This window comes from Vicugna pacos, chromosome 1 (genome assembly GCF_048564905.1).
Source record: "Vicugna pacos chromosome 1, VicPac4, whole genome shotgun sequence".
NCBI lineage: Eukaryota > Metazoa > Chordata > Mammalia > Artiodactyla > Camelidae > Vicugna > Vicugna pacos.
Window position 1 is genome coordinate 122,097,861 of NC_132987.1, and position 9,452 is coordinate 122,107,312.

Consider the following 9,452-nt stretch of genomic DNA (forward strand, 5'->3'; position numbering starts at 1 on the left):
CCCTGCCACGGGCGCCAGAGACTGAGCCAGGATTGCCTTGGCCGCTGGGAAGGCCACACTAAGAACATTTCAAACTGGGCGCACTTGACTTTTAGAGCCGGCCTGCCTCCTGAGGTTCCAGGGCTGAATGGAGAACCCTGAGCCCTGAGTTTCTCGAGTTTCTCCTGTACACTGCAGTGACTAAGTCAAAGGCGGAGCCTCCAAGCTTGGGCAGACGTGGATGATGGAGGTACTTGCCAGCACCCAACTATTTAGTGCCCTGGCCACATGCCAGCAGAACCAGCATCATACTGCTTGGGACACAGAGGAAGCTCAGACAAACAGGGCCCCTGCCCCTGTGGGGTGGCCATTCTAGGGGAGGGGGCTCAACAAGATACAATTTCACAAAAAAACTTCCACTGATGAGAACTGATATGAAGGATGATACAGCCAGGAACAGAGAGAGGTGGCAGTGAGAGAGCCCTGCATCATGTGGTCAGGGAGCCTCTCTGGACAGGTGACACTTGAGTGCTTAGGAACCACCTGTCCTGGAGAAGGTTGTCCCTGGCTGAAGACAGTGCAAATGCCTGGGGCCTGAAGGAGCACAGAGCACAGGGCATTGGAGGAACCAGGGAGGGTCAGCGTGGCTGGAGCAGGAACAGGAGGGTGGGAGGGGGTGCTGGGTCCTGAGGCCCTGCAGGTCCAGACCAGGACTCAGACTTTAGCCTCAGTGACCTGGGGCCCTTGGAGGGTTTGGGGGGCGTGTTGATTATGCCCTGAATTATTTTATCTTGGCATAATTTCAGACTGCCACGAAAGTATGAGAATTCCCAGACACTCACTGACTCCCTAATGTTAAACTCTCACTGACCCCTGGATCATTTGGAAATAGGGTCTCTGAGTATATAACTGATCTGAGACGGGTCATACTGGGTAAAGAAAGGGCTTCTAAGTCCATTACGACTGCCGCCCTCATAAGCGGGAACTCTGGACACAGACCTGTGGAGAGGACATGCCCGCGTGAAGACAGAGGCTGGAGTCGCACAGTCACAAGACAAGGAGCACTGGCAGCAGCTGGAAAAGGCAGGACGAGCCCCCAGGGCCCTCAGAGGGAGCAAGCTCTGCCAGCACCTTCATTTCGGACTTCTGGCCTCCAGAACTGTGAGAGACAGTAAATTTGTGTTGTTCTAAAACACCCAGAAAGCTCACCAGTGAAGGCAAAGGTAGGAAACTGCACCACAAAGCCAGCAGGGAGGGTAGAGGACAAAAGCAGTACCATCGTCTGTACCCACAGAAAGCAGTTACCCGTGGGATGTGGGACCCTGTGCTGCCGTGCTGGTGCCTGGACAGACGCCTCCTCCAGCAACGGAGCACAGAGAAACTCTAAGGGACTAAAAATAACTGTGAACATGCGGGTAAATTATGAACAGCAAAGTGCAAAAAGACCCCAAACCCAACTGCCACTTTCGGGGTGTTGGGAGCAAAAGCAGGGTACTATGCATGATCCCTGCACACAGCGCCACCAAGCGGGTGGGCTGACCACCTAAGCCACCCCTCCAGCCCGAACCCTGGACTCACCCCTACCCTCACCCCATGCAAGGGACCAGCTTGCCCCCAACTCAGGGAGCAAGCAAGGAAAATCGTTACTTGCTTTCGTTCTCTCGTGCTGAGTCCCAACACAGCCTTGCTTGAAGTTCTCTTCTGGTCTCTTACCGATTTCTATTGCTTAGGGAGTCCAAGAACCCTGGCCGGTAACAGATGTAAAAGATGACATCGAAAACAGTCATCGCGAGGGGAGGAGGGTACAAATGCAGGGTATTTAAATGCATTTGAAATTAAGAGATCAGCAACTTAAAACAATCATGTATATAAAACATCCAATTTGTTATGGCAGCCAAGCATTAAAATTTTCTTTTTAATTTTGACATAATTTCAGATGGTCAGGAAAGTGGCACGAAAAGCACAAAGAATTTCCAAAAGCCCTTCATCCACATTTCCCAAATGTTACATTTTCATTACATTTGCTTTATGCTACTCTGTCTCTGTCTCTCTCTCTCTGACTCATACAAATAAAATACCAAGCTAACTGTCATCAATTTATCTATCGTCTATCTGGTTTTTCTGAATGTTTTAGAGTAAGTTGGGGACACGATGTCCCTTCCCCCCAACTTTTTGGGTGTGTATTTCCCAAAACCAAAAAATTGATCTCTATAACCACAATCCAACTGTCAAAATCAAGAAGTTAAACTAAAACTGCCCTAAAAAAAAACCTTTAAAAAACAAACCAAAAAAAAAAAGTTAATGTTGATACAAAACTACAATCTAACCAGCAGGCCTCACTCTGTGTTTGCCCACAGTCCCACTCGAGTTCGGCGTAGCCAGTCCCTGATCACATGCCACACCCAGCGGCTGTGAGTCTTCAGCCATGCTGTGTATTACGACATTGGCATCTTTGAAGCGTATGGGCCAAGGACTTTGCAGGATGCTCCCTCGCTGGCCTGCCTCCACCCCGGGGACATGCTCTGCACAGAGACCACAGGAGCGGTGCTGAGTCAGTGTCTGTGCCCGTCAGGGCCACCTGCCATCTGTGTGTCCCTCCTCTGGCAAGGGTGGCTTGGCCCACTTGCCTCTCTGCTGTAAAGTTACCATTTTCACTCATAATCAGTAAGCATCTTAAGGGAGATGCTTCGAAATCATGCAAGTATCCTGGTATTTGTTACGTCTTTTTCTCTGCTTGCAGCTTCCATTCATGATTTCTGTCAGTTTCAATTAAAATGGTTGCCAAGTGGTGGATTTCTAATTCCGTCATTCCTTCTACATTTATTATCTGGCATTCCACTATAAGAGTTTTTCTTCTCCACTCATTTATTTATTTAACCAGTGTGGCTTCATAGATCCTTTTCTAAAAAAGCCTACATTTTACCATTGAAAGTGTACAATCCAATGGTTTTTCATATGCAAACACTAACATTTAGTCTTCACAGAATTGTGCAGCCATCACCACAATTTAATTTTAACATCTGTGTCACCCAGAAAGTCATCCTGTACCCACCAGCAGTCATCCCTCATTCCCCCATCAATGTAGCAGCCAGGGGTAAACCACTGTTTTATGTTTTTGTTTATATGAGATGAATTCATGGCTTCTTGCTTTGCTATAAAGGTTATAATCTTCTACTATCATTATTTTGATGGTAAAATGGCCCCAGATCAGGAATCAAGCTGGATCCTGTTACCTGAAGACTGGGTTCACCTCTTGGTGGGTGTCGACAAAGAGCAGGAGAAGGAAGGATGGATGTATTACTCGCAACAAGTACGGAGAACACTGGGGTTCTTCCTTGATTAGATTTATTCCTATGGCTTTCATTCCTTGTGATTTGGGGAGTATGTCTTCTGGTTCATGAACGTGGGGTACTTTTGGTCTACTCTACTTTTCCCAGCAATGTTTTGTCAGTTTCAGAGTATCAGTTTTGCACTCAGTAACATCTTACAGTAAATGTCAAGTCCTCACCTTGTGAAAACAAGCCCGTTAGGGTCCGAGTTATTCCTCTGCGGGTCCTTCTCCACATCACCCTATCCTGCCTTCAGTTACTAGCAGTGTTACCACTAATAACAGCAACTAACCCTGCCTGTGCCAAGCACTGTTCTAAGCACTGTTTACCTAAGGAATCTTCATAACTATCTCAGGAGGTGGGTGCTGTTTAACCACCACTTTACAGAAGAGGACAATGAGGCGTGGAGAGGCTGAATGACTTGCCCAAGGTCTGCAGCTAATGGGGAGCAGAGCCGAGAGTCCACCCAAACGGCTGGACTCCCGACGGCTCTGCTTCTCCCCAGCGAGCATCCTGCCCATCTAGCCACAGCAGTCAGCCCAACCTTGGTGTATGTTAGGTGGAATCGCATGAAATTGCTCATGTGTGACCATTTTTAAAATATGGCAATTTTATTTGACTCAATTTGTTAAGAAAAAAAAAAAACCCTGAGATTTGAAGCAGGTGTCTGGATATTTGTCCACCAGGTGCAGGTGGAGATTTTCTGAGTTTAACACTCTGCTGTGGAAGTTTGAACATACTCCCCAAGGAAGCTCCCACTGTGAATGAGCCAAGTTCGCTGGACGAGCCTGGCATCCTCTGAGCAAATGGCTGCAGTCTGTCCTGAGACAGGGGCCCTGTTTTGGGAGTGAGAGCTCCTGTGCTCTAAGTCCCAGGGAGGGGAATGGTAGGTCCCCCCAAGAGCCATTCTGTGCCATCTGCGTGAGCCATCCAGCCACCAGGAACCCGCCACCAGGGCTGGGAGCTGCTCTGACGCACCTGGGCAGGGACCTATCCAGACGGGCCACGTGGACTTGCCGTGGCCGTGTTCTCAGGCCCGTCCTGCTGCTCCTGGGACAGGTGCAAGGGAAGAAGGCCACCTGGTGGCCTCAGTACTGATTGGTAGAGAAGCTTCCATTGCATAAGACAAGGAGGGAGGAAGAGATCTTGAGCCACAACGTCTTTGGACTTTAGAGGGGCAGGTGATTTCAGCTTTGGACGTGTCCTCTCTTAGGGCTGGACATGGGAGGAGGGTCCCAGCTTTCCGGTTCTGCCGTCTCCAGCTGCTGGCTTTGTTCTCATCTGATCTCTTGCACAGCTGCAGGGGCGCCTCCCTGGACAGTGGGACTGAGCTCAGGGGAGGCGGGTGGACGGAGGGTGAAGTTTCAGCCTTGGCCTCAGGGCAGCCCTTGAGCTGATTACTGCAGGGTTCTCGTTCTCACCTGTTCAGAACGTTCTTGGAGCGAAGGCACCGTCCATCCGTGGAACAAGAGAGGCGGGTGGGGTGCTGGCCTGTGCACGAGGGAGGGCAGCCTTAGGGAATGTCCCTTCCCCAGCACTCCAGACCCCCAGTGAGCTTCTGCCCAGTGGGCTGGGAGAGAACGCTGAGGAACTCCAGTGGGGGGCCCTCCAGTATTGCGTGTCCCACTACGGTGCAGCTCCCCCTTCCCCGTGTGTCCCTCTTTCCTGGGAGAGGAGGGTGGGGTGTCTGCTCAGCGGAAGGCCTTGACTGTCCGTATTGCCCACCTGCAGGACACTGATCAGTTTAAAAGGTGTGCACCTGGGGACTGGCTTTTCCCTCTCCCCTCCTCCGGCCGGCAGGAGGCCGCATCCCGGAGGCCGTGCGATCTGTCCCTCGGGTGGGCTGCCCCAGCGTCAAACGGATGGGGGCGGCATGACAAGTTCTATGGGCCTTAAAACCCAAATTCCTCTTCATTCAGCTTTATCGGTAATAAAGTTGATAAAGAAAAAAAAAAGACCTACTGAGGTCAGAGCCCACGGAGCTAACGGGGAACCCCTCTCACCCACCAGCGCATTCCGCTGTCCCTGGTTCATTCCGAGCATGTGGGGCGCAAGGAGGTGTGACTGTTGCGGGATGGAAGAGAACCTGGAAATGGCCCCGTCTACACGAGTGCTCACCTGACTCAGCTCCGCAGGGGAAGGCTGTGGTTTTTTCCCACAATAAAGGCTGCTGGAAAATCATCAGCCTCACACCACACACACAGAACAACGGGAGAGGAGTCCTAGCCCACAATAAGCTTGCAGTAAAGCCAGAGGATCAGCAGGAACTCGGGTGGCAAAGACGCCTTGACCAGGGCCCAGAAAGCGCTGTCCAGGAAAGAAATATTGCTGAACTGGACCACTTACGTCTGAAGACAGGTGCTCATCAAAACACAGCACTGAGAGGGAAAAGGAAGTCAGGGACCAGGGTAGATGTTTGCAACCCACAACAGACTGTGTATTGAACCCCTAGAAATAAACAGGAAAGAGACAAACGACTCAGTTTTAAGATGGACAGAGACTTGAACGGGGGCTCCACAGAATTATGAAAGCGCCCATAGTGTGAAATGACACTGACCGTAGCCCTCTGTGGAGGATGTGTGGGGTGAAGCCAGGGTCCCATCACTGCACCACCCCCAGAAGAGCCAGACCACAAAGGGACCAGAGACCGCCCATCCCAGACTCCACCACCTTGCCCCCGCCTTCGAGGTCCAAGCTGCCCTCCCCTCCCGCTGGGACCAGAGTGGTAGCTTCCACCTTGGCCCCTCCTGCACTCCTGCTGTGGTCAGCCTCCTCGCCACCGTGCAGTGAGAGACCCTTTAAAAAATACAAAGCAGAACATAGCACCCTCCCATTGCAGGTCCTCCCCCAGCCCAAGAGGCCCTGTGAGATGTCACCCTGACTCGCCTCCCGGCGTGTTGTGCCTTGAATGTGCAATGGAAGACGCCATTGCCACACAGTGTCCCAGGAACCCTCCCTCTGGCTCCCTCTGTGCGCAGCCCTTCCGCGGCCGTGTGACTAGCTCCGACCGACGGTGTGGAAGGAAATTTGTGCCTCATTCTGACCAGACGCTTGGAGAGCCAGCAGGGAGCTGCTCTCTGCGCCGGTGGGCTGGCCGGCAGGGCTCCATCCAGGGAGGAGGGTGCTGCCCACCAGCCCCAGCGGCCGCCCTGAGTGAAGAGGGCAGCGATGGCAGTGGCAGCAGCCGGCCCCGGATGGACATGTGGGGCGAGTGGGAAATGAGGGTTACGTGTTTCCATAGCACAGCCCGGTGCCAGCCTGTCCTGATCACGCCCGTCCAAGCTCATTCTTGCCTCAGGGAGTTTGTCCCCACTGACCCCTCCCCCAGCCGGTCAGCTGCACTGGGAACACACATGAGCTACTCGATCCCTTTCTCACCACGTCCACATGCCTCCAGCTGCAAATTTCCCGTCAGCTGCGTCCAACAACACACGGAGAGCTGCAGACGAGCTGAGCCAAAGCAAGGAGAGAAGACACGTGGTGTCTTGGTTTCTATGAAATTCAAAAGCAGGCAAAGCTGCAGTGCTTGGTGAGGCCTCTGTGGAGACTAAGATAATACAACCAAAGCGAAGCAAGCCGGTGGCCGCAAATACTGAGACGGCGGCCCCCTCCAGGAGGGGCCGGGAGCAGCGGCCGGGAGGGCCAGCCGGGCGCGGGCCAGCCCTCCGGGGGCGTGCGCGGCCCGACGGGCCTCTAGGTATCGTGTGGTCACACCACGCCGCTCCTTTTTAGAAACATGACAGCCCCGGAGCTGGCTGACAGAGAGGACACAAACAGGACCGGGGGTCTCCTGAGAAGGCTTCGGCAGGACAGACGAAGTGTCTGTAAAAGCCCCAGAATAAACCCCACTTACCTCTGGCTTATTTATCTTGACAGGCCGCTGTATTCTGTCTGCTAATATTGAAGTTTGGACTTTGGCATCCACGTTCAGGGCTGAGGCTCCCCTGCAGTCTTCTGGGTGTGTGTGTGTGTGTCCTGTTTCTGTGGGGCTTTATCAGGCTCATACTCACTTCATATGAAGAATTTGGAAGCTGTCCATCTCCCGATGGGAGAGACAAGCGGCACCAATTTGGGTCGATGAGACGGGAGATGCCGGGTGTCTCGGGGGAAGTGTCTTTCCTGTCAGCGTGAGGTCCAGAGGTTTGCTGTGCAAACCTGTGCGGGGTGAGACGAGCAGGCAGCTGGGCCCCGATTCAGTCAGGTGGCCCTGTGGGGACGTACACAGGGGCCTAGGGGCTCACCACGGTGGCAGGGCCGAACTGCAGTTCTCTGCTGATCCTGAACAAACCCGTCTTTGCTGGAGAAGTAACTGCAGTCTATTTGGTTCGGGTCAACACAGCCAAACACCTTCCATCGCTGTTGCTGAAACTCGCTCCGGGGCAGCCTGACCAACACACTCAGTGTTCCCCGGACCCGCTCCCTCCTGCTCCTCAGGCTATGCGGATTAACTGGGATGGAAAGCCTGCTTGCTCCAGCAAGGTCCCTGTTCTTCCTGCTTCGTTCCACGGCCAAGCCGGTGTCTGGATTGGCAAGGACACTTCAACCTCCCAGGCAAGTTTGAGTGGCCACTTTCAAAGCCTTCAGAGCCGAACCCCTGCTCCCCTGGACGGGCCCCAGCCCTCTCCCCGCGTGCTTGTCTGGACCTGAGCTCCTGGAGCGCCCAGGCTGCTGGCTGCCTCCTTCTGCCCTGACCGCCTCCCCAGGGGGGAGCCTGGCTTAGTTTTGCCCTGAAACGCCAGCCAGAATGTTCTAAGTGCCAACTAGGCATGTATTCTGTCTTGCTCACTTTTGGCATACAACACATGCCTGACGGACGGTGCTGCCAAACCCCGGGACCAAGGAGATCCGAAAAGGAAGGCACCGTGGGCTTGCTCAGGGCTAAGCTTGCTCGGGGGCTGTGCTCTCCTGAGGTGGCAGTGTGGGAAGGCCCTTAGGTGGCCGGGGCAACCCAAGTGCACAAGAGGTATGCACCAGGGGCTTCATCACAATTTCTCTACTTTGAGTATGTTTAAAACTCTTCATCATTAAAAAAAAAAAGTTTTTTCATGAAATGATGGGTGAAATTTGATGGGAGCCATTTACAAAGTCCCACTCGGGCAGATCAGAAGTTGAGAACCCCATGCTGACCACTGGGATTGTTTCTTTGGGGAAATTTTCATGGCCCGTGAAAATGCCCACATCTGGGAACCAGTGGACAAAACAAAGCGCCGCCTTATTATGTCAGTCCCACGCGGGTCCCATGTGACATTCTAACTGCCAAGACCCGCCTGACTTCCCATCACAAAGGCTCCAGGAGCGCATTTATAATACTAGTGTTCTCTGTGCTTTGAACAGATTTTTTTTTTTAAAGAAATCATTTGCCGTTTTATCCCCTTTCGGTAAATCAGGACTCCTGAACTGAGAAGCGGGGAAGTGATGACCACTGAGCTCGGGAACCGCGGAGACCACATCAGTAACCTTTTCTCCAATACGATTTCACTCGAAGCAAATTTCCTCCAACTCACATGGCACGGGTGACCTGTCATTAACGTTTGAAATATTTAAAACGAGTTTTATCTATTCTATGCACAGGCACAGGGCAAGCCTGTTACACCTGTGTCACAAGCCAAAGTCTAGAGAGCTAACTGAAATAATTCAACCCAACTGTTGAATGAAATGTGTCGGCACCTCACTTAAAAGACTTTTTCAGCAGCTCTTCTCCACTTGGCTTTAGTCTTAAAGTACATCACATAACAGGAAAAGAGACAGTGATATTTGGGCCTGAATGCACTACACATTGCAATGATTTCAAGTGGCTTTTCTTTCGGGACCACGGGCTGCACGGCTCATCTCCTGAGCTGCTCTTTGCCGACTGGGGTCCGAGCACGTCCGAGCCAGCAGCAGCCCCAGGGGCACCTCTGGGCACAAACTGCCCCCGGCAGCCTCCCACTCCGGGCCTGCGCTGAGGTGTGGCGGGACTCCTTCTCCTACACTTGGTAACCTCCTCTTTCTTACTTCGGTGGCAATGTTTTCAAGACACTTTTGATGGGATTTTCCGTTACGTTTTAAACAGACGTTCACAATAGGTGATTCTAATCAAAGTTAAGAAATACACATTTTTGCCACACTCCCACCTTCAGATGCAGTGGAAGTGACTCAACTCTG

At 52.4% G+C, this 9,452-nt stretch overlaps 1 long non-coding RNA gene across 3 annotated transcripts; it reads right to left on the bottom strand.

Annotated features, from left to right (window-relative positions):
- Positions 1 to 3,961: 3,961 nt before the first annotated feature.
- Positions 3,962 to 7,927, bottom strand: LOC140686102 (uncharacterized). 3 transcript variants are annotated; one of them, XR_012059624.1, is made up of 5 exons: positions 7,162 to 7,927; positions 6,687 to 6,800; positions 5,979 to 6,104; positions 5,655 to 5,756; positions 3,962 to 4,799 (listed from the first exon to the last, which is right to left on the bottom strand). It is a non-coding gene; the product is annotated as an uncharacterized lncRNA (long non-coding RNA). The 3 variants fall into 3 exon arrangements; XR_012059605.1 differs by lacking the exon at positions 5,979 to 6,104; XR_012059614.1 differs by having other exon boundaries at positions 5,655 to 6,104.
- Positions 7,928 to 9,452: the final 1,525 nt, after the last annotated feature.